The sequence below is a fragment of the Callospermophilus lateralis genome, unplaced genomic scaffold, assembly GCF_048772815.1.
Source record: "Callospermophilus lateralis isolate mCalLat2 unplaced genomic scaffold, mCalLat2.hap1 Scaffold_256, whole genome shotgun sequence".
Lineage (NCBI taxonomy): Eukaryota > Metazoa > Chordata > Mammalia > Rodentia > Sciuridae > Callospermophilus > Callospermophilus lateralis.
Window position 1 is genome coordinate 741,622 of NW_027513360.1, and position 5,749 is coordinate 747,370.

Consider the following 5,749-nt stretch of genomic DNA (forward strand, 5'->3'; position numbering starts at 1 on the left):
TTGGTAAATCCAAACAAGTGAGCCAACTGGGACTGGGATGGGGACTGGCTCTGTGTGCCTGGCTTCCTGGATAACAAGTTCAGAGAGTTCCATCACCAAAGATGTGACGTAGGCCAATTTTTTCAGGAACGGAATGAGGTCACTGCCTTGGCAACCACTTTGTCCTAACAGTTGCTTCCAAGGGTCCCTTGAGATGGAGGCTGCCCCTACTTCCTGTGACACTTTCACAAGTTAGAATGGTATATCAACCATAGAGTCCAAGGAGAAGCTCTCCACACAGGGCTGGTTTGGTCCATCTTCTTTATATTAAGAGGAGAGAGGCTGATTCAGACACATCGTTTCATCCTGACCAGGTTGTTTGCCATGGAAGATGACTTTTGCGCTCTCAGGTCCTTTATATCTGCCTATATCTTCTCCTGGGATCATTTTTGCATCAACTTTGAGGTTCTCAGCAATTGGAAGATCATCTACATGCCTGTATTGTAAGACCAACTCTGTCTCTGCTCTTCTGTAAAGTTAGATTGAGGGAACAGTGTATGGTTAGGGTTAATACCATATACTATTTGGGTTAGGAATCATTCTGAGGGATGAATAATGGTATTGGGAACCTGCGATATTCACAAGAATATATCAGTGAAATATAAGTATGAAACCGGAAAATCTAGGTACGATTTGAAGCCCTGAAGGGCATTGGGCCTTTTAGTGGAATACTTAGCTTTGAATTATGTTCTGCACAGATGTCTCAGATAAATCGATATGCAAAGGCATAAGACCTTGTACCTTGGATGATTGAATGTAGAAGAGAACTTCCAGTCAAAAATGAATAGTCTGTAGGATTAGGAAGATAGTTTGTAGGTTTAGTAAAAAGAGTGAGTATAGGATTTGGACCAAAAGTTCATTAGCAATATTGTTTCGTTGAGAGAGTGAACGTAAATATTAGCACATGTGAAAAGTCATTCACAATGATGAACTGGGGAAAATATGTAGGAAAGCAGATATCGATAGAGACATTAGGAAATCAGGCACAGTATAAGGTGAGTGATAGGATTTGACACTTTCAACATGGTTGAAGTTGAATGTATAATCTTAGGAAGAAACAAATATGTAGACACCAAAAGGATTGACATTTCAGAGCATTAGGCAATCTGGACATGGTTGATTTTAGTATTCCATGCTCACTTTGCATTTTGCTTTGGTGAAAGGTTAATACAAAAGGTACTTGTCACTTCCTGTTTTTCTGTATGCTTAACAAAATACTGTTGAAATCTTGAGGGCTGTTTGATAATTTTGTTCCCAGAATGTGCTGTCTCCAACTGCCAACCTGCAGAATGTACTCCCTCATCTGGTTGCACGCAAACCGCCCACTCGCCCTGACCCATCAAAAATTTTCTTTCCTGCCCTCTCCAAGGAAAGTACATAAGCTCTCTTTAAGCTGTTCTCAGGGCTCTCAACTCTATACATGCGAGCTCTTAGCCCCAGCATGCTGAACCCCCAATAAACCGTTTGCTGTAGCTGAGTGAAAATGGTAAACTCTTTTGGATTTAAAAGATGCTTTCTTTTGCTTGCCTCTGCATAAATATAGTCAGTTTCTGTTTGCTTTCCACTGGGTAGACCCAGAAACTGGAATGTCTGGTCAATTAACTTGAACTCGACACCCACAGGGGTTTAAAAATTCCCCCACTCTCTTTGATGCAGCCCTCCACAGAGATCTCAACAACTTCAGAAATGCGCACACCAAAGTCCCCCTTCTTCAATATGTGGATGTCCTGCTACTGGCTGCCAACACCAAGGAAAACTGTGAGTCTGAGACCCAATCAAAATTATCTGAAATTGCTGAACTCGGGTATAGAGCTTTGGCCAAAAAGGCCCAAATTTGCCAGCAAGAAGTAATCTTCCTGGGGTATTCCCTTAGGAGCTGTAAATGATGGCTCACTGAGCCCAGAAAACAAACTGTTGTGCAGATACCACCCCCATCTAACAGGGGACAACACAGAGAGTTTCTTGGGACTGCTGGCATTTGCAGGTTATGGATACCTGGGTTTGTGTTCTTAGCTGCTCCTTTATACTCTCTGTTAAATGAGGATGCCTAATTCCAATAAACCCCTGTGCACCAGCAAGCTTTTGATAATATCTAAGACACTGACACTGAAATCCTCAACTTCACTGAACCAAGCCTGCAATTACAGAAAGCCCTACACTACGTTAAAAGTGTACATCAACTCACTCACCTTGGTTCAAAGAAACTACAGGCGTTCCTGAAGGATCAAGAACAGAGTTTTCGACTAACCGACTCACAGTGAAAGGAAATAACAGAACAGGTAACAAAAGCCTGTCGGGTCTGTCAATTGGTTAATGCTTACCCTTCCAAGCTTCCTGCAGGAAAGCACCTATGAGGAACCAGACAAGGACAATTCTGGGAAGTGGACTTTACTGAAATTAAGCCTGCAAGGTATGGACTTAAATATATCCTAGTCTTTACAGATATATTTTCAGGATGGATTGAAGCCGTTCCCCCCCCCCCCCAAAAAAAAAAAAAGGCGCAAATGGTGGTCAAGAAGATCATGAAAGATATTTTTCCAAGATACGGTCTGCCTTAGGTAATAGGGTATGATATTTGAATGGCGTCATGGCCCAGGTAAGTCAGGGGTTATCCAGGACCCTGAGGATTATATGGAAGTTATATTGTGCTTATAGACCCCAGAGCTCAGGACAGGTAAAAAAAAATAAATAGAACCTTTAAAGAGAACTAAATGAAATTAAGCTTAGAGACCGGCTTAAAAGATTAGAGTATGCTCCTGCCTTATGCACTGTTTCATGCAAGAAATACTCCCTCTGGTTCTTTGTGTAACCTCACCCCTATGATATTCTCTATGTTGCCCCTCCTCCAGTAAGGGACCTAACCTCAACTCTAAGACCTAACGATCCTTTCCACACCCCCTTGCTTGACAGACTAAAAGCTCTTGAGAGAACTCAGCTATACCTGTGGAAACAGCTGGCCACTGCCTACTACCCTGGGAACGAGGGGACTCCACATGGATATCAAGTAAGAGACTTCATCTACATAAGACGACATCAGGTGTCATCCCTGGAACCCCGCTGAAAAGAACCATACCAGGTGCTACTTATAACACCAACAATGGTAAAGGTAGACGAAATCACTTCCTGGATCCATTCCTCTCATCTCAAGCCTGAGTCCTGTCCAGACTCTGGCTGGATACTGGAAAAGAGTGGTAACCCTTTCAAATGGTGTATTCGCCAGGTGGATAAGGCTATAGATTCTCCCCTTGGCCACGAGTAGTCTTAATGCTCATCAGCCCGTACAGCAGCGATGGCTGATCACAAATCCTACTAGACAAGAAGTATGGTCTATCTCACATACAGCCCCCTTAGGGACCTGGTGGCCATCTCTTCACCCAGACATTTGTCAGCTGGCTATAGTTCGTTTCTATTGGGATATCTCTGAAAAAGAGGATCCCACTAAAATTCCATTAAATCCCATCTATACCATAGATAATGGAAACAAACATTATGGATGCAGGGACACACGAGCCTGATGCAGGTTGGCTAGCCTAGATTACTATGTTTTCCCGGCGGACTATCAAAACCACAAACAGCCATGGCTGTGTGTGGGAAAAGCTGACTTCTTCTGAAAGTCATGGGGATGTGAGCATACAGAGGCTACCTGGTGGAATCCAAACTCCTCATCAAATTCAGTACAGATTATTGGCCATATTACTAATTAGACAACCAAAACTGATGGCCCCCAGATGGGTCTCTAGATCCTCAAATTCTGTGTGACCTTTTTAACTTCTGCAAGTGCTCAAAAGGGTGAAATGAGATTTCCCTATGTGGAGGCCTATTCCCTCATTCTCTCACATCCTGAACTATGCTTCTCCAATAGATCCTCACCCTCTGCCTTCTGCTCCAGAATCTCTGCTGTCACTCCCACCTCAGCAACCTGATTTACCCCCTCCAATTACTAGATCAAAACCCAAACCTCGGTTCTAAGACAATTGCCCCCTTGCTGAGGTAGCAGGTACTGAGGCACCCCTCCACCAACTCACTCCTCTCTTCTCCTGTCAGTGCCCGCACTGAGTCCCACCAGGTCCTCTTACCAGCTATACCAAAGCTCAAAACAGCTGAGGAGAGCCCTCAGACCCCTATCCAAGATGTAATAAAAATGGCTTTTAAAGTTGCTTTATCATCACTGAAAACAGGTTACTAAGTATTTAAAGTCCCTCACAGGCTTTTTGGGACACTCACTCCCGTCTTCCCCTCTGCTCTACCTGATCTACTGCTCAAAGTTTTGTTCCTAGGAAAATCCTAAACACCTTTCTCATTATTATTTTACATCTCTCCTTTCTCCTACACAGATCCACGTAGCTACTCTCACCCCCCGCCTTCCCCATCTTCTCCCTCTGTACAAGGCCCACAGAAAAGTCTTAACCGACCTTCTCCAAAATTCTTCACCATGGCTGACTTTAGGATTTTCAGCAAAAGAGTCCCTATAAAATAGTTCAATGTAGATAACCTTCCTCTTTTTGTGTTGCCTGTTCAACTTGGCAACTGGCTGGAAAAATCAGCACTCCTAAGCTAGACACCCCCTTACTAGTTTTTCAGAAAATATGTGAACAAGGCCTCTGGCCTTGAGCTGGGGCTTCACAGGGATGGCTACATTTGTAAGATAAAGAAGTTACCAACTGAAAGTAAATTGATATGGCTATTAAAAAGGAAGCATGAAAACTAAAAAAAAAAAAAAGAAGAAGTTACCAACTGTGCACCATGGTAACAGCTGGCAGAGAGAAAACAAAAAATAGAAGAAAAATGCTCTCCCCCTCCTAGGTGTCCTTAAAAAGTTAACTTGCCCAGAAGAGAGGAAAAAAAAAAACAGAAACAAAAACTGCTTTTTGGGGACTTCTGCAGACTGTGAACTTCTTAGCCCCTTTCATTACATGTTGGGTACAAAATTCTGAAACTACCTAAACTTGGGGTTCAGGGGATTAATTGATTACAACAGAAGCAATGCCCTCTAAATCCGGTTGCAACCAAAAAGGACTGTTTCTCTGTTTTCGGTGCTATCTTAGGTGCCTTGCCCTGTCCATACCTACAAGAGTATAATTCTATATACTTAAACATTGTTTATGTTTTCATAAAATTGTCAACTGGTGCGATTAATTATGTAATGGTGCAGATGTTTCCAAGAGTGCTCTATCATGATGCAGGTTCATTAAGATCAAATAGCGGGGGGCATACAACCCGGTTCTGCTGGGAATCTGTATTCCTCACTTTAGCCATCTTATTAGGAATAGGAGTTGCTGCAGGGCTGGGCACAGGAACCACTGCCCTAGTCCATGGAACACAATAAATGACCCAATTAGAAGCAGCAGTAGACCAAAGCTTAAAGATATTAAACCTCCATCACAGGCTTACAGGAATCCTTAACATCTCTCTCTGAAGTTGTTTTACAGAACAGGCGAGGGTTGGACCTCCTCTTCATGAGAAAAGGGGGCTATTGTGCTGTATTGAGGGAAGAATGTTGTTTATATTCCGATCATACTGGTTGTAAAATTATCTATGAGTAAATTGAGAAGACGCCTTGAAGAGCGTCAACGAGAGAGAGAGTTCCAAAAAGGGTGGTTAGAGTCTTCGTTCACACAGTCCCCCTGGTTAACTACGCTTTTATCAGCTCTGGTCGGTCCATTAATAATCATCATATTATTGCTAACTGTAAACCCTGTTTGCTCCACCT